At 41.2% G+C, this 19,629-nt stretch overlaps 1 long non-coding RNA gene across 1 annotated transcript in view; it reads right to left on the bottom strand.

Moving 5' to 3' along the window:
- Positions 1 to 570: 570 nt before the first annotated feature.
- Positions 571 to 19,629, bottom strand: part of LOC123465585 — a 108,127-nt gene continuing 89,068 nt past the window's right edge. The window contains exon 3 of the long non-coding RNA XR_006640841.1: positions 571 to 1,477. This is a non-coding gene — a long non-coding RNA (uncharacterized LOC123465585). The remainder of the gene's footprint in view (positions 1,478 to 19,629) is intronic.

The following is a 19,629-nucleotide window of genomic DNA, read 5'->3' as shown; positions in this document are numbered from 1 at the left end:
TCACAGTATCACAGAGGCACACGAATTCTTTCAAGTCACGAAGAGAAATTGGTGGGTGCAAACCTTCCAAATGACCTCAGACCCATCAGTCAAGGACCCAAAGAGAACTCAATCTGAAAGAATATAAAGAGCTTCATCCCCACCAGGAGAAAAATTTATAATCTCCTAACCTAGATACCATATTGAAAAGCAGAGATATTACTTTGCCAATAAAGGTCCATCTAGTCAAGGCTATGGTTTTTCCAGTGGTCATGTATGGATGTGAGAGTTGGACTGTGAAGAAAGCTGAACGCTGAAGAATTGATGCTTTTGAACTGTGGTGTTGGAGAAGACTCTTGAGACACCCTTGGACTTCAAGGAGATCCAACCAGTTCTTTCTAAAGGAGATCGGTCCTGGGTGTTCTTCGGAAGGAATGATGCTAAAGCTGAAACTCCAGTACTTTGGCCACCTCATGCGAAGAGTTGACTCATTGGAAAAGACTCTGATGCTGGGAGGGATTGGGGGCAGGAGGAGAAGGGGACAACAGAGGATGAGATGGCTGGATGGCATCACCGACTCTATGGATGTGAGTTTGAGTGAACTCCGGGAGTTGGTGATGGACAGGGAGGCCTGGCGTGCTGCAGTTCGTGGGGTCACAAAGAGTCAGACATGACTGAGCAACTGAACTGAACTGAACTTATGAGACCAGGTCCTATTTCCTATGGAAATTATCTTTGAATCTCCAGAACCATGATCATGTTCCCTTTTGATGTCATGGAGAACTGCTACCTAAAATCTTGATGCTGGGACTTGCCATCCATCCACTCTGCCAGGCCCTCACCATCTCCAGCTTAGTTGAATCTTGGCACGCAATACTTACCAGTAACTTGGGGCAGAGATCCTGTCTTATCCATTCTTCTACTGTCAGCATGTACCACAAAGCCCAGGGCACAGGAAGCTCTTAATTGTGTTGAAATATGTGGAACTAAAACATTTGTTGAATGAGCAATGTACGCACAGGTCTGCAAACATAGTAACTTAAATGTAGCTAAAGGGAGATACTTAAGGAAATAGGCCAACATGCCCATCCTAGGCTAAACTCAGTGAGCCTCGCAGAAAGAAGGATATCAGATCAAAGGAGAGAGGCCAAGAGAACCTTCAGGAAGGTCAGATAGGCCCACACCACTGGTTAATAATCCTGGTAACACCGAAAAGCCAAGATCACACATTAAGGTCAATTGCCTTCCCTACTGGCTCTGAGACACAGACTGGATATCCAATGTACCCTGAATCAGTTTATTCTTTTTTTTTCTCTCATTTTATGATATTCTTTATCAGTTTATTCTTTGATTCAACATTCAACAAGGTCACGAGCAAACCGAAGGCCTTCCAGAGGCGGCAGAGATCCTTTGGTGATGCACGTAGGTAGCCATAACACCAACTCCAAAGGGTATGATCATAAGAGGGAGGTAAATAAAGCTTCACTTGATGAGAGACCTGTTAATAAGCATATGATTATTACCAGATAAATTCTTTCTCACTTAAGACTTTTCTTTCTTAATATGTATACACCCATTAGAAAGGGATTATGAAGTGAAGCCCAGACTGGTCCCTCTGCTTACAACACGGCCCCTCCCTGCCCCTTCTCTCTCTCTCTCTCTTTTTTTTTAATTTTGTTGTTGTTGTTCAGTCATTTAGTCCTGTCTGACTCTTTGCAACCCCATGGTGTGCAGCATGCCAGGCTTCCCTGTCCTTCACTGTCTCCTGAAGTTTACTCAAACTCATGCCCATTGAGTTGGTGATGCCATCCAACCGTTTCATCCTGTCACCCTCTTCCCCTCCTGCCCTCAGTCTTTCCCAGCATCAAGATCTTTTCCAGTGAGTTGGCTCTTCACATCAGGTGGCAAAAGTATTGGAGCTTCAGCATCAGTCCCTCCAATGAATATTCAGGGTTGATTTCCTTTAGGATTGACTCGTTTGATCCTCTTTCTGTCCAAGGGACATTTAAGAGTCTTCTCCAGCACCACAGTTTTGAAAACACCAATTCTTTAGCACTCTGCCTTCTTTATGGTCCAATTCTCACAGCCATACATGCTACTGGAAAAACCACAGCTTTGACTAGACAGACTTTTGTTAAGCAAGCGATGTCTCTGCTTTTTAATATGCTGTCTAGGTTTGTCATAGCTTGTCTTCCAAGGAGCAAGCATCTTTTAATTTCACGACTGCAGTCACTGTCCACAGTGATTTGTTTTATATAATTTTATAATTTTATAACTTTACTTATTTTCAGTTATGCTGGGCCTTTGCTGTTGCTTGAGGGCTTTCTCTAGTTGAGACAGGTGGGAGCTGTTCTTCACTGTGATGCATGAGCTTCTCATTGTCTTGGCTTCTCTTGCTGCAGAGCACAGGCTAGGCTTTACCTGCAAGAGCTTCACTGGTCACATCTTGCAGGCTTAGCTGCCCCATGGCATTTGAAATCTTCCTGGACCAACAATCAAACCCACATCTCCTGCATTGGCAAGCAGATTCTTCTCCACTGGACCACCAGGGAAGTCCCCCATCTCTTAAGTCTGTTCATCTTCAGGTCTCAACCTAGAAGTCAGTTCCTCTAAAACAACTTCTTTGCTCCTTCCAATGTCCCTGCTACATGTTTCGAGACACAAAGGACTTATCAGAGCACTTATTATATTGCCTCCTAATTATTTGCTTAATTTTCTGTCCCTTTAATTAGATTAAATTCCATGAATACAGAACTGCTCTGGGCCAGGCTACCCTGTATGTCTGCTCAGGGTCTGTTGCATAGTAGGCATGCATCAAACTTTTGTATGGATTTATCAATCAGCCAACATAGCACATTTCAAGAGCCTTAGCAAAAATCAAAGTGGAATAACACTAAGTAGTCAACCTGCTCATCCATCTAACTGGACATGAGAATAGATCAATGCAAATTTTCCCAACCAAATATGTAATTCACAACTAAAGACCCCACCCTCATTGTGGAAAGAGGTTCACTTGTACTAGCAATGAGTCATGGAGGAAACGGAAGCAGAGAGAGCATTTGAAAAAAAATTATCCAACATTTGATTATTCATACCATGAGTTTTCCCACTGCCACAATAGAACCACTAACAAAGGAAGACCAGAAACCATGCCCTAAATTTCCTCTCCTGCCTTCTGGGAGCCCTGAGAACTGACGATAGCCAGAAGAAGAATGAGGAATAAAGGGAGTGAATAATCCCAGAGCTTCAGCTTTCAGTTGTCACGCACTCAGTTTCTGACAAAGGATCAGAGTCATGCCCAAGGCTTGAACAACCCTGAACAGCCAGTGTTCATGGTTCTGTATCCCCAGTCCTGGACCTCCTGCTTAGGAAGCTTCCCCATCCAGCCTCTCCACCTAAGAACCAGGCTACCAGGGGAGGCCAGGTCCACCCATCAGCATCACTGAGTGTCAAACAAACTTGGACACTGCTGAATGTGACTGTGAGCAGTCATGTTACCAGTGGGGTGCACTTTTCAATGGAAATGCTCCCATTTGATCTGTATCTGTACAGATTGCTTTTTCTACAAGCCTGTCACTGCATGTGATGCCTCTATTACAAACACAGCTTCTGGCACCATGGACAAGACTGAATCCCTGCCCAAAATCAAAACGTGCCAAAGCAGATCAAAATATGAAGCAGTGCTTAAGTTGAGGTAGAGAGCAATTCACAGCACAGCCGTCTAACTTAACTCTTTCTTGGCTTCCCCAGTTAGTTTCCAGTTGGATTGTGGCAACCTAATTGGATGCCACATCACCACCCTCCTCCCTGCTCCTCAAAGCCATTAGCACCACCTAGCATCACCAGGTTCTACTACATCATATGATGCTAGGATTTTAGCAGCAAGGCAATGGAAACACAACAGGACATCGTGCATTTCCAAACAGAGCCCAGGGAAAGCATCACTCCACTGACAAATGCTTGCTTTTGGGTGCGCCCAGCTCTCCCCAGGTGGTTCACATGCACACCCAGTTGGAGAGTGGCAATTTCCAGTCTAGAGCAGCTGCTCCACTGAGCCTCCCTGAGAAGGCTTTCTCAGCGAAAAGCCAATTTTTTATGGCAATGCCCACAGATTAATAAAGCATGGGCAAAGAGACAGCCCTTCAAATAATTGGCCTTCCTATTGCAGATCCTGGGAAGTCATGCCTGATACAAGATTGCCTGCAAATCTGGCTCCTTTATCCAACACAGTTGTGAGCAAATTAGGTCTTCTGTTATAAATTCCAAGTGCCTTTCAAAAAGCACAGGTGAGCAACACAGCACAGAGTAGCTTCTCCCAGTTCTTATCAGAATGCAAATGTGCTTCTCCCTCTGCCCAGGAAGAACCAGGAGGGGTGGCCATAAAGTCCTCAATTTAAATGAATCCACATGGCGGGGGTGGGGGGCGGTGAGAACAAGGGCTGATGTTGGAGCTTCTTGAATCCATATTTGAGGAGGTATGAGAAAAAGGACAGATAGCAGATCTTGTTGGGATTGATTCCTGCAGCTCTATAAAGAATAATGTGTTTCTTATTATAAAAGTAATTCATGTTCACTGTAGGAATAAAGACAAGCGTGGTAGAAAGATGGATCAGCAATAATCCACTCTGAAAGTAAGCACAGTTAAGATTTTAATGCAGTTCCTCCCTTCCATGCTTCTGTGTGTGTGTATGTTTGTTGTTGTGAATACTATAACTATTACGTTTACTTTTGAAACTGCTATATAAATGTTTTTGTACATTTTTTCAAACGATCACAGATATGGGCACTAAAAATAGGTAACATTTACTGAGCCAGGAACCGTGCTATAGTATCTCCTGTTAAAAGGGAAACTGAGGCAAGAGCAAACACTTTCAGAGTTGAGCAAAAATCTGTTTAAGTCCAGCAGCGCCAATCTGAAGGTGGTGAGGAGCACTCCACTCACAAGAGTTAAGGGAGAGACTTACACAGAGAAAGTGCAGAAGCAAAGTAAGAAAACTGTGACTGGCTATAGCTTAAAGCCTAGCTGGCTGTTTTGATTGGCTGCTGTTAGCTTTAGTAATGCTGAGGCATTTACAGGCTTAGACTTTGGTTTGCTCCCATAGGTGCAGGTCAACCTAATGATCTCCTTGTTTAATTAATTTAGCATTCTGTTACTCTTCACAAGGACTCTGAGTTAGATACTTTCACGTTTTACCCTTTTATAAATGAGGAAACAGAAATGGCGAGATAAGCTGTGATGTCTCTTTTCTGCTCCTCCTCCTTCCCTTACACCAGCCTCATCGAGAGCGAGAAGACAGCTTCATGTATCTCATCACTCTACAACTAGCTGGACCAGCTCTGAGAGAACAAGGCACCAGGCAGATCCTCCAGAGCCACCTCTGCCTGGGCACAGACCTCCGGTTCCCAATCACGGCCCCCTGACGCTTTCCTGTCCCACTTTCCCCTGGTGTTGGACCAGGACTCAGTTGCACTAATACAGGAGATACAGGGCACCATTTTCTGTGCAGTGTTCCCTCTGTAGCATTTCGAAGTCACAGCTCATGGCCTCTGCTGCAGTCTTGCTGGGACCAGACATCAAATTCACCATCTTTTCTCTTCTTTGTACGGCCTCATTAAACAAGGGGCTGAATCTCATTCTCTCTTGCTTTTCACCTCTTGCTTCGAATTCTTTTTCTTCCATTTCTCTTCTCTTTCACACCATCTCCATTACTGCTTGTGTCCCTGCACGATAACACTTGTTCCCTTTTCATCTCTTGTTCCCTTTGTTGGCTGAACCTCTCCCTGAGCCCATTCCCACCTCCTCCATCAGCATGTGAGCGCTCGGCTTCATGTTCTGGTAGAGAAGTCTCCTTTCTTTTGCGCCTGAACTGGCATGCTCATTCAAGGCTGCTCCTGGCATATAAAGGAGTTAATGGCACTGAAGCTGACAAGTCCCTGCTCTGTGTAATAAAGAGATGCTGGGAAGTGATCCCATCTGAAGAACCCGCTAGCTGCTGCCACACACAGGCACACATTCCCGACTTGCCACTCATCTGCACTCTTCCTCCGTGATCTCCAGCTCCCACCACCTCCTCACAGGACCAAAACCAGCACGGTGTTGTTTGTGCTAAAGGGTCTTTCCTCAAGCCTCTCAGTGCACATCTGGCTCCCCAGCAGTTACACCTCATGAGTGCAGATACAGGTAATGAGCACAAAAAGGTTACAGTCTACCCTCCACATACCATCTGGAGGCAGCTCTGCTTAGCTATCTGACAAAGGCTGGGGTGTTCCGGAGACACTTCACTGCAATGCAACCTGCTACCTAGAAACCAGGCTGTCTAATTTCACTTGTCACCAATAACTCAGGTTGAGGAATCAGAACAATGCGAATAGTTTAGGGTGAGGTGGGCGAGACGGGGGTGGGCGGTGGTGGCGGCGGGGAGAATCTGAAATGCAATTCATTTGACTTCTCGGCTGGCTCTCCAGCAAGACTGTTGGGAGCACTTGTTTTTCAGTTTGGTTACATTTTTTTACCACTACAGTGTCCTCAGCACCTCCTGTCTCTTCTCTGTGCCCTGAGTGCCCCCTAGTTTTCACATGCACACACACATACACACATACACACACTCTCTCATACATACACATGAAAATATATACCCAAGATTCTAAGGCTTTTGAAGTGTACTTACTGAGAAGAATCAAGTGCTGTTTACAACAGGTCTTTTTGTGTGTGCTTGTTTTTTTTTTTTAATTTTTATTATAATAGAAAATAGAGACGAAAATTAACAATATCATTATCATGAGGATAAATCCCTACTTATCTGCCAAGGCCTGACCACTGAACATCTCCCCAGAGGACTGGCCAACCCCGTGGGCCTGGTCCCCACTTGCTGCTTGCTGCTACAGGGTCCCAAGCTGTTGGCAATGTCACCTGAAAATAATAAATGATCCAAGATTGAGTGCCGTGGATTTGTTTTCTAGAAATATATCCAATCCTGTTGTCATTAGTCCCTCAGTCATGTCCGACTCTTTGTGACCGGATAGACTATAGCCCACCAGGCTCCTCTGTCCACGGGGATTCTCCAGGCAAGAATACTGGAGTGGGTTGTCATGCCCTCCTCCAGGGGATCCTCCCGATCCAGGGATCAAACCCACATCTCCTACATTGGCAGGCGGGTTCTTTACCACTGAGCCATCGGTGAAACTTTTGGCTCCAATCCTAACCTGTCCTCCAACAGGGACACTGGGGAGCTGTTTCACAGATATCAGTGCTGCCCTGAAGCATAGAGAGACTCCCATGTGGATACATAAGATCAAAATCCTTTGATCTTTCCATCGGCACAGCCTCACTCAAGGCTAAATGATAGTGGTGTGCCTCTGTTTGGCATGGAGCTGGGAAAGAGTTTGCATGATTTTCTCGAGGATGATGGAAATATGCAAAAATATGTCAGGACACAAATATCTTACTTAAGACTGAGTGCACAGGATTAAGGCAAAGTCTACAGAGAAATCCAAAGAATCACTGACTTGGGACGATCTCAGACAGGTAAGAGTGAGAAGCAAGGTTTTAAATAGCTGCTGCCAGCTATAAAAGTAAGTGAACTGTAAATCCTTCTGACTGGAGCTTTCCTAAAACAGCAGAGACGGATATACTCCTGAAATCCTAATGCAGGGAAAGTCATTCAAATAAATACTTCTTAAGGTAATCGATGCATTAAGAGGAAGCATTTGCAGACTAAAAGCCACATAACACACGGAGGTTGCATCCTGACAGGATAGTTGTTAAAAGAATCCATTTGCAGATTCCAATACTCAGGGTCAGTAATTTCTCAGAAAAAGGTTAATGGAAACAAAACAGAATTCGGGGCACATTCTCCCAAACAGTGGGCAGAAATATAAGCAAAGATATACCTTTAGCATAGCATCCGGCTATAGAATGCAAAATTATTTTGCAACATTCTATCCAGTAGGATATGCAAGCAATACAGTGGAGACCTGAGAAAGATTAGATGTAGGGGGACATGTGTATGATTGGATAGATGGGATAAATGACCGCTGGTCACATCCAGCCTGAGGTTGTAATGATTCCATGTTTGAAGGTACGGGGTCTGCGTGTGAATAAAGCAAGCGGTGACTGGATGGAGCTAAAAGACTTTTCTCAAATCAGCTTCCAGCCCCAGAAGCTGCTCTGAAAAGTTTATAAATATGTCACAGACTCACAGATTACAGAAAGTTGACCAAGAATAAAGCCATAAAACCTTAAATCTGTGGTCTAACCTTCCTTCCTGGAAAGAGGGAAACCTCATCGGACAGCAGTATTTTTAAATGGTTGGGACAGCAGAAGTCTGGCTTGGGTTTTAGGATCTGAAGCAGCAATGTCCTTGGGACATCGCAGACAGAGTAAGAGAAAGAGCAAGCTAGAGAAGATGTGCAGAGAGTCTAGGAACATGAACAGGACCCAGGAGCCTCGTACAAGAGGTCTGAAACTAGGATGTATGTGTAAACATGAGGCTGGAGGAATTCCTTCTAGAAAGGGATGTCAAAGCTATTCCAGTTCAAACCACTTTTGAAAACTACACTGCTACAATTAACAGACCACCCAGATAACCACATGAGTCAGCCATGGCTAGTACTGTGTGTCCTTTGCCCGAGACTGGTGCATGGCTCAGGCTGGTTGTAGATGGCTTTCAGAGAGGACTCTCTCCAGACTCAGAGCTAAGTGTTCTTCATATAACACGTGATTTCATCTTCACAGCAAGCCTCCATCCTTAGCAAACCCCTCAGTTAGAGAAATAATATTTATGGAGGATTGGTGGATTAGAAATTGTATCCTTCAGCTAAACTAAATCAGAAAGCTACACAACAGGTATGGGAGTACCTGGTGTTACCCTGCCTCTGGGATCTCCAGCTCCTTCACTGAACAGCACTGACCACCACCTGACACGAGATGACTTGCAGTCATGTTAAAAGTATCGATGTGGGCTTCCCTGGTGGCTCAGTGGTGAAGAATTCACCTGCTGATGCAGAAGACACGGGTTCAATCCCTGCTGCGGGAAGATCCCACACGCCTCAGAACAACTAAGCCCATGTGCCCCAACTATTGAGCCAGTGCCCTGCAACATGAGAAGTCACCACAATGAGAAGTCTAGAGAGTAGCCCCTGCTCAGCACAACTAGAGAAAAGTCCACGCAGCAACACAGAGCCAGCACAGCCAAAGATAAAAAAATAAGTAAAGAAAATTATTTTTAAGTATTAATGTGCTTAAGGTAAGAATGGTGTGTATTATGTGACCTAGCATCCTCCTCCTGAATCCCCAAGTAACATAATTTCAGATCTTAGCATCATTATGTGTGTGGGTATGCTTAGTCTCTAAGTTGTGTCGGACTCTGCAACTGCATGGACTGTAGCCCACCAGGCTCCTCTGTCCATGGAATTCTCCAGGCAAGAATACTGGAGTGGGTTGCCATTTCCTCCTCCAGGATTCTTCCCAACCCAGGGATTGAACACTCATCTCCTGTGTCTTCTGCATTGGCAGGCAGATTCTTTACCACTGGGCTACCTGGGAAGCTCCAGAATATTCATTATACCTTAGAATTATTATAACTCTCCTAGCACTTGTCATGTTCTTATGTCATAGACACTGGATTATGCAACTGATCCTGTCTTCCTACTAGCATTAGCTGCTAGGAAGCTCCCGGTCAGATGTGTGAACCAAGTCAGGACATGCTATTTCCCTAGGTTCATTTCATTCTTTCCTGCTCCACTTTAAAATTGTTATGTTTTATCTTTTTTATCCTATAAAATTTTGTACATTGTTAAAAACCCTTTATGTACAAGAGCATTTTGTATAAAATAAACATATACACACCCACGTGCATATGTACAGATCTAAAAGTACCACAGTTAAATTGTAAAAACAGTGGAGGTACTAAGGGCTTCATGTAGATATAATTGAAATTAGTGAAATTCCTGTCCCCGTTAAAAGTTATTTCTTATTAAAATTTATAAGTAATCCACTTTTCCTGGTTCACATTTTTATTGCGGAAATCCATTTTCCACTTGCCAGAAACCTGAATTTCTTTAGTCTTCACGGAAAAACCAAGCATTCTGATTTGTATGGAACAACTTCTCCATCTATTGGCACAATTTAATACTGCAAATACTATCTTGGAATGAAGTGCTCCCTTGCTATCCTATGGAAACTTCTCTGCCACTAAGAACCTCAAAAAAGCTTCCACCGTCAATAATTAAGTATATCTCCCTAGCTTTAAGCTCTCTGCTTTTAGGAGCTATTAAACTTGACATTGAATTCATGGCACTATCACTGGACTGAGAGCTTTCCTGGATCACAATCCCACCTCCTAAAGGAAGTCAAGCCAGATTTTCCAAAATAAAATATAAAGGAATGAAGAAGTATCATGCATAGACTTCATCTAAACCAATATAGGATATGATCATTTTTTTTAAAAAATCATAGTTTAAAGGCTGAGTGAAATATGGGACATAACATGTCAATTCTCATTTGTTATAGTTTATAAGTGACAAAACACATGGGCATCCAAAAGGGCCCATCACCTGGAGCCTATTATACAGAGTGAAGTAAGCCAGAAAGAAAAACACCAATACAGTATACTAACGCATATATATGGAATTTAGAAAGATGGTAACGACAACCCTGTATGTGAGACAGCAAAAGAGACACAGATGTATAGAACAGTCTTTTGGACTCTGTGGGAGAGTGAGAGTGGGGGATGATTTGGGAGAATGGCATTGAAACATGTATAGTATCATATAAGAAACGAATCGCCAGTCCAGGTTCAATGCAGGATACAGGATGCTTGGGGCTGGTGCACTGGGATGACCCAGAGGGATGGTACGGGGAGGGAGGAGAGAGGGGGGTTCAGGATGGGGAGCACGTGTACACCAATGGCGGATTCATGTTGATGTATGGCAAAACCAATACAATATTGTAAAGTAATTAGCCTCCAATTAAAATAAATAAATTTAAATTTAAAAAATAAAATAAAAATTTATTAGTTAAAAAAAAAGGGGCCAATCAGTTTTGTGTCATAGACTAATACTAAAAATTGAGACAGAACTCTCCCCGTTCCTCACCCATCAACAAATATCTACCTTTAAATAAGTCATTCCCTTCATTTGACAAAGCAACACCACTGTCTCATAAACAAAATATACTACCCTTAAAACTTTTTCAAGTGTAAGATGTTTTTTAAATGCCTGTGATGTTGCAGTATCTCAATGACTATATATCTGCAGTGAATTTATTTATATATACAACCCAATTCTTTCACTTATACAAGTGTGCAGACTTGAGCAAGTTGTTTTACCTCTGGAATCTTCTTTCCTCATGTAAAATAATACTAATTACCCTGTAGGACTATTTTGAAGATTAAATAAGATTTCTTTTTAAATACCTAGCACATGCTAAATATTCAATAAGTGGGAGATTTTAGTAATAGTTGTTGTAGGAAGAAGAAAGTTTTTCCCACGAGTCCCTTGACCTCTTAATCTTTCACAAATTGAATCTCTGACCTGAAGAAACAACGTAAGAGGACCTAAAATCAGAGAGGTTCATAAACAGCAAGAAATAAGAACCTTAATGAAAACTGTGAAGTTTCAGACAGGAAGACACACGTGGGAACAGAAGAGAAAACAAGAAGAATTAGAACAGAAATCAGTGAACTTGAAAATAGGAAATCAATAGAGAAAATAAACAAAACACAAAGTTAGTTTTTTGGGGTTTTTTTTTGTTTTTTTTTTTGTTTGTTTGTTTTTTTGAATCAATAAAATTGATAAGCCTCTAGCCAGGGTAACTAAGCAAAAAAGAGAGAAGACACAAATTACTAATATCAGAAATGGAAGAGGGCCATCACTATGGATCTCATGGACATCGAAGTGATAACAGAGGGAAACCGTCAACCTCTGCGCCCACAAATCTGATAACCTAGATGATATCAGGGAGAAGGCAATGGCACCCTACTCCAGTACCGTTGCCCGGAAAATCCCATGGATGGAGGAGCCTGGTGGGCTGCAGTCCATGGGATCTCGAAGAGTCGGACATGACTGAGCGACTTCACTTTCACTTTTCACTCTCATGCATTGGGGAAGGAAATGGCAACCCGCTCCAGTGTTCTTGCCTGGAGAATCCCATGGATGGAGAAGCCTGGTAGGCTGCAGTCCATGGGGTCACACAGAGTCGGACACGACTGAAGCGACTTAGCAGCAGCAGCAGCAGCAGATGATGATATCAACCAATTCCTTGAATGACACAATCTGCCAAAATTCACACAAAGAGAAGTAGAAAATCTGAAGAGGCCTTTCGCTACAAACAAAAGTAAATCAATGATTAGTAAACTTCTAAAAAAAAAAGCATTAAGTTCAGATGGGTTCACTGGTGAATTCTGCTCAACATTTAAGAAAGAAATTGCCCTCAGTCTCTTTCAGAAGATAAAAGCAGAGGAAATACTTCCCAAGTCATTCTACGAAGCCAGCATTACCCTAAATGAAACCAGACAAAAACATTCAAGAAAACTATAGATCGATAACTCTCATGAACATAAGATGAAAAAATCCTTGACAAAATAATAGCAAATCACACCCGACAATGTATAAAAAGAATGTGGTACACCACAACCAAAAGGGGCTTACCCCAGGGATACACCAGTTATTTTATGGATACCCACAACCAGATTTTATTTTATTTTTTTGGGGGGGGGTTATATTTATTTATTTTTTGTTTGTTTTTAATATAAATTTATTTATTTTAATTGGAGGCTAATTACTTTACAATATTGTAGTGGTTTTGCCATACATTGACATGAATCCACCATGGGTATACATGTGTTCCCCATCCTGAACCCCCCTCCCACCTCCCTCCCCATCCCATCCCTCTGGGTATAGAAAGGTAAAAGACTCAAAATAGCCAATTCAATATTAAAGGACTGACTACCTGACTTCAAGACTTACTATGAAGCTGTAGTAATCAAGACTGTAATATCAGTAAAAGAATTGTCGAAAAGATCAATGGAACAGAATACAGAGCCCAGAAATAGACCCACATAAATACAGCAACATTTGATCTCTGACAAAGGAGCAAAGCCAGCACAATGGAGCAAAGACAGTCTTTTTAACAAATGGTGCTGAAACAGCTGGATATCTGCATGCAAACAGACAAAATATTGAAACGCTACTTCCCACCCTCCACAAAAATTAACTCAACATGGATCACAGACCTAAATGTAAAATCAAAACTATAAAATTAAAAGATAATGTAGGAGAAAATCTAGATGACCTTAGGTATGACAAGGACTGTTTAGATACACCACCAAAGGCCTGACCCATGGATTAAAGAACTCACTAACGTTAAAAAATTTTGCTCGGTAAAAGATAACATCAAGAGAATGAGAAGACAAGCCACCAACTAGGAGAAAATATTTGCAAAACACACATCTGACAAAGGACTGTAATCCAAAGTATACAAAGAACATTTAAAACTCAACAATATGAAAATGAATAATATGATTTTAAATGGACAAAAGACCTGAACAGACACCTCATCAAAGAAGATATACACACAGCAAGTAAACACATGAAAAGATGCTCAACATCATATGTCACCAGGGAACTGCAAATTTACACAATATGGAGATACCACTTCATGCCTAAATTAAAATGACTTAAATTCAGAACACTGACATCAAATGCTGGAGAGGATGTGGAGCAACAGGAACTCATTCATTGTAGGCAGGAATGCAAAATGGTACAGCCACTTTGGAAGCCAACTGGCAATTTCTTACAAAGCTAATCATCCTGTTATCACACAATTCAGCAATTGCACTTTTTGATATTTACCCAAATGAACTGAAAACTAATGTCCACTTAAAAACCTGCATGTGGATGTTTAAAGCAGCACTTTATTTTTAAGATGTATTTATCTGTTTATGGCTGTGCTGGGCCTTCATTTGCTGGGCATGGGCTTTCTCTAGTTGTGGCAAGCAAGGATTACTCAGTTGTTGCAGCTCACGGGTTCTAGATCACTGGCTCAGTAACTGTGGCTCATGGGCTTATTGATCCCATGGCATGCAGGATCTTTCTGGACCAAGGATCAAACCCGTGTCCTTTGCTTTAGCAGGCAGATTCTTTACCACTGAACCACCAGGGAGGCCAAGCCCCCAAAGCAGCTTTATTCATAATTGCCAAAACGTAGAAATAACCAAGCTGTCCTTCAATAGATGAATGATTAAATGAACTGTGGTATACCAGATAACAGAACACTATCCAGCATTTAAAAGAATTAAGCTATCAGACCATGAAAAGACATGGAATAATCTTAAATGCAAGTCACTTAGTGAAAGAGTGAATACAAGGAGTACCTGAGAATGCTATACTTTCCATTCAATTTTTCTGTGGACCTAAAATGGCTCTTAAAAATAAAGTGTTCTTTTTAAGTTCCTGTTAGTGTCTCTGACAAATAACAATCAATAAATCATAAAATATACTTTCATATTTCAAGGAAATAAAGAGGTATGTGTCTGGTGGGGGAATCTCAGTATTTTTCTCCTATGATTTGTGCGTTTAGTGTCATATCTAAGAAATCTATGTGTTTCTTTTTTGGAAAGTTACTAATAACCCACATAAGTATTTTCTACGTTGTTCTCTAGAACTTTTATAGTTTTAGATTTTAGATTTAAAGACATGATCTATTTTGAGTAATTCTTGACTGTAATTTATGGTATGGGTTGAAAATAATTTTCTTACATATGAATATATAATCTTTCCTGCCTTCTTTCCATTGAATTGCATTTGTATCTTTGTTGAAAATCAACTGTCTTTTAATAAGACACACACACATATATATATATGTATGTATATTTCCAGACTTTCTATTCTCTTGCATTGATCAATGTGTCTATTATTTCACCAATACTATACTATCTTAACTGAAACAGTTTTAAAATAAATCTTGAAATCACATACACTGAATGTTTCAGATTGAGTTTTCTTTTTCAAGATTGTTACAGATACTCTTATTTCATTTGTCTTTCCATCATAGGAAATTTTAAAATCAGCTTATCAACGTCTACCAAAAGAATCCTGTTGGATTTGATTGGTGTCACAACTAAATAAGGAGTAATACAGTGTTCTTGAATATGAAGCTTCAATATTATTAGGATATCAAATCTTTCCAATCTGAACTATAGATTCAACGTCAGTTCAGTTCAGTTCAGTTCACGACTGAGCGACTGAACTGAACTGAACTGAACTGACGTTGAATCTATAGTTCAAATTGGAAAGATTTGATATCCTAATAATACTCGAGCTTCATATTCAAGAACACTATTACTCTCTATTTAGTTCTTCTTTGATTTTATTCATCAGTGTTTCTTAGTTTACAGCACAAGATTCCACATGTATTTTTTTGAGATTTATAGCTATTACAATTTTTGTACTTTTGCAAATAGTACTGATCTTTAATTTTAATTTCCTACCATTTGTTGTTAATACATAAAATACAATTGAATTTTATATATTGACCTTGTATCCTAAAACCCTGCTACACCGACTTTTTAGTTCTAGTAATCCTTTTGTAAATTCTTTGGGATTTTCCTCATAGTTATTCATATCACCTACAGATAGAATGGAGAAGAAAATGGCAACCCACTCCAGTAATTTTGCCTGGAAAATCCCATGGATGGAGGAGCCTGGTAAACTACAGTCCACGGGGTCACAAAGAGTCGGACACGACTGAGCGACCTCACTTTCACTTTTCACAAATAGAATACAGTTCTTTCTTTCCAGGTTTTATAAACTTTATCATTTTCCTGGCTTATTTCACTGACTTGAATCTGGAACAAAATTGAATAGAAGTGATGCCAGTGGACATTCTTGCCTTGTCTCTGACCTTACAGGGAGGGCAGTCAGTCTCTTGCCATTAAGCACGACGTTAGCTATAAGTTTACTGTAGCTGCCCTTTATCAGATTGAGGAAGTTCCCTTCTGTTCCTAGTTTGCCGAAGTTTTTATTATGAGTGAATGCTGAATCTTTTCTCCATCTATTGAGATGGTTGTAGCTTTTCTTAATCTGTTAATATAGTGAATTACAGTGGTTAATTTTCAAATGTTGAACTACTCCTGCTTTCTTGAGATAAATCTCTTTTTCATGGTATGCTATCCTATTTATATGTTGATAAACTTGATTGGCTAATATTATGTTGAGGATTGTGTTCTTTTATGACTGACTCTCTTCATTTAGTGGGGCTTTCCAGGTGACGCTAGTGGTAAAGAACTCACCTGCCAATGCAGGAGATTTAAGAGACATGGGTTCAATCCCTGTGTCGGGAAGATCCCCGCAACGAGGAGGGCAAGGCAACCCACTCCAGCATTCTTGCCTGAAGAATCCCACAGACAGAGCCTGGCAGGCTACAGTCCCTGGGATCACAAAAGAGACGGACACAACTTAGCAACAAACTAAACAACAAAAATATTCTATTAAATGGGATATACCACTTTTTGTTTATGAATCCTTTAATTGATGGACATTTGAGTTGTTTCATAAATTATGTTTCCATAAACTTTCATGTATAAATTTTTATATGGACATATGTTTTCATGTCTCTTGTGTATATACCTATACCCAAGCAGAACAGTTGGGTCATATGATAAGTATATATAACATTTTGAAAAACTTTCACTGTTTTCAAAATGGCTGCACTATTTTATATTTCCCCCAGCAGTGTATAAAGTTTCCAATCTCTACACATCCTGATCAATCAGACCAGATCAGATCAGATCAGTCGCTCAGTCGTGTCTGACTCTTTGTGACCCCATGAATTGCAGCACGCCAGGCCTCCCTCTCCATCACCAATTCCCGGAGTTCACTCAGACTCACGTCCATCGAGTCAGTGATGCCATCCAGCCATCTCATCCTCTGTTGTCCCCTTCTCCTCCTGCCCCCAATCCCTCCCAGCATCAGAGTCTTTTCCAATGAGTCAACTCTTCACATGAGGTGGCCAAAGTACTGGAGTTTCAGCTTTAGCATCAGTCCTTCCAAAGAAATCCCAGGGATGATCTCCTTCAGAATGGACTGGTTGGATCTCCTTGCAGTCCAAGGAACTCTCAAGAGTCTTCTCCAACACCACAGTTCAAAAGCATCAATTCTTTGGCACTCAGCCTTCTTCACAGTTCAACTCTCATACCCATACATGACCACAGGAAAAACCATAGCCTTGACTAGACAGACCTTTGTTGGCAAAGTAATGTCTCTGCTTTTGAATATGCTATCTAAGTTGCTCATAACTTTCCTTCCAAGGAGTAAGCGTCTTTTAATTTCATGGCTGCAGTCACCATCTGCAGTGATTTTGGAGCCCAGAAAAATAAAGTCTGACACTGTTTCCACTGTTTCCCCATCTATTTCCCATGAAGTGATGGGACCGGATGCCATCATCTTCGTTTTCTGAATGTTGAGCTTTAAGCCAACTTTTTCACTCTCCACTTTCACTTTCATCAAGAGGCTTTTGAGTTCCTCTTCACTTTCTGCCATAAGGGTGGTGTCATCTGCATATCTGAGGTTATTGATATTTCTCCCAGCAATCTTCCAGTCCAGCGTTTCTCATGATGTACTCTGCATATAAGTTAAATAAACAGGGTGACAATATACAGCCTTGACGTACTCCTTTTCCTATTTGGAACCAGTCTGTTGTTCCATGTCCAGTTCTAACCGTTGCTTCCTGACCTGCATACAAATTTCTCAAGAGGCAGATCAGGTGGTCTGGTATTCCCATCTCTTTCAGAATTTTCCACAGTTTATTGTGATCCACACAGTCAAAGGCTTTGGCATAGTCAATAAAGCAGAAATAGATGTTTTTCTGGAACTCTCTTGCTTTTTCCATGATCCAGCAGAAGTTGGCAATTTGATCTCTGGTTCCTCTGCCTTTTCTAAAACTGGCTTGCACATCTGGAAGTTCATGGTTCACATATTGCTGAAGCCCGGCTTGGAGAATTTTGAGCATTACTTTACTAGTGTGTGAGATGAGTGCAATTGTGTGGTAGTTTGAGCATTCTTTGGCATTGCCTTTCTTTGGGATTGGAATGAAAACTGACCTTTTCCTGTCCTGTGGCCACTGCTGAGTTTTCAAATTTGCTGGCATATTGAGTGTAACACTTTCACAGCATCATCTTTCAGGATTTGGAATAGATCAACTGGAATTCCATCACCTCCACTAGCTTTGTTCGTAGTGATGCTTTCTAAGGCCCACTTGACTTCACATTCCAGGATGTCTGGCTCTAGGTGAGTGATCACACCATCGTGATTATCTGGGTCATGAAGATCTTTTTTGTACAGTTCTTCTGTGTATTCTTGCCATCTCTTCTTAATATCTTCTGCTTCTGTTAGGTCCATACCATTTCTGTCCTTTATCGAGGCCATCTTTGCATTTTCTTTAATTTTTAATTGTATTTAGCTTTTAAATGTTTGTTTAAAATACCATATATTTCTATCATATAATCCATGTATTTCCAAGAGAATTTTTGTATGGCTTGTTTAATTATCACAAGGTCAATAAATTCATAAACTGTTAATGAAATAGTACAAAATTCAAATATAAATATCTATAACCTGTGTTAAATAAATAAAATTCTCTACTCCAGCATAGTTTTCTAAACTAATCTCAAAGATGGGCACTTCCCTGGTGGTCCAGAATCTGCCTGCCAATGCAGGAGACACAGGTACAATCCCTGGTCCGGGAAGATCCCACATGCCTCAGGGCAGCTAAGCCCATGTGCCACAACTACTGAGCCTGCACTCTAGAGCCTGTAAGCCACAATTATTGAGCCCATACACTGCAGCTACTGAAATCCACCTGCCTGGAGCCCATGCTCTGCAACAAGAGAAGCCACCACAATGGAAACCTGCACATTGCAACAAAGAGTAGCCCCTGCTCACCACAACCAGAAGAAGCCCAAGCACACAAACAAAGACCCAGCACAGCCAAGAATTATAATAGTCCTGGCAGCCTAGATGGGAGGGAAGTTTCAGGGAGAGTGGATACATGTATATGTATGACTGAGTCCCTTTGCTGTTCACTTGAAACTATCACAACATTGTTTGTTAACTGGCTATATCCCAATACAAAATTAAAAACAATTTTTTAAAAATAATCTCAAGGTTAAAGATCAGTGTGTCACTAAAGAACATGTTGCTGAAAAACTAGCCAGATCCAAATTCATGATGAGATATAAATATATATATATATATATATACACGCTCAATCACTCAGTTGTGTCCAACTCTTTGCAACCCCATGGACTGTAGCCCATGAGGCTCCTCTATCCATAGGATTTTCCAGGCAAGAATATTGGAATGCGTTGCTTACTCCTTGGAAGAAAAGTTACGACCAACCTAGATAGCATATTGAAAAGCAGAGACATTACTTTGCCAACAAAGTTCCGTCTAGTCAAGGCTATGGTTTTTCCAGTGGTCATGCATGGATGTGAGAGTTGGACTGTGAAGAAGGCTGAGCGCCAAAGAATTGATGCTTTTGAGCTGTGGTGTTGGAGAAGACTCTTGAGAGTCCCTTGGACTGCAAGGAGATCCAACCAGTCCATTCTGAAGGAGATTAGCCCTGGGTGTTCTTTGGAAGGAATGATGCTAAAG

This window comes from Bubalus bubalis, chromosome 3 (genome assembly GCF_019923935.1).
Source record: "Bubalus bubalis isolate 160015118507 breed Murrah chromosome 3, NDDB_SH_1, whole genome shotgun sequence".
Taxonomy (NCBI): domain Eukaryota; kingdom Metazoa; phylum Chordata; class Mammalia; order Artiodactyla; family Bovidae; genus Bubalus; species Bubalus bubalis.
The sequence above is the reverse complement of the archived record's forward strand: the minus strand, read 5'-3'. Positions and strand labels throughout refer to the sequence as shown.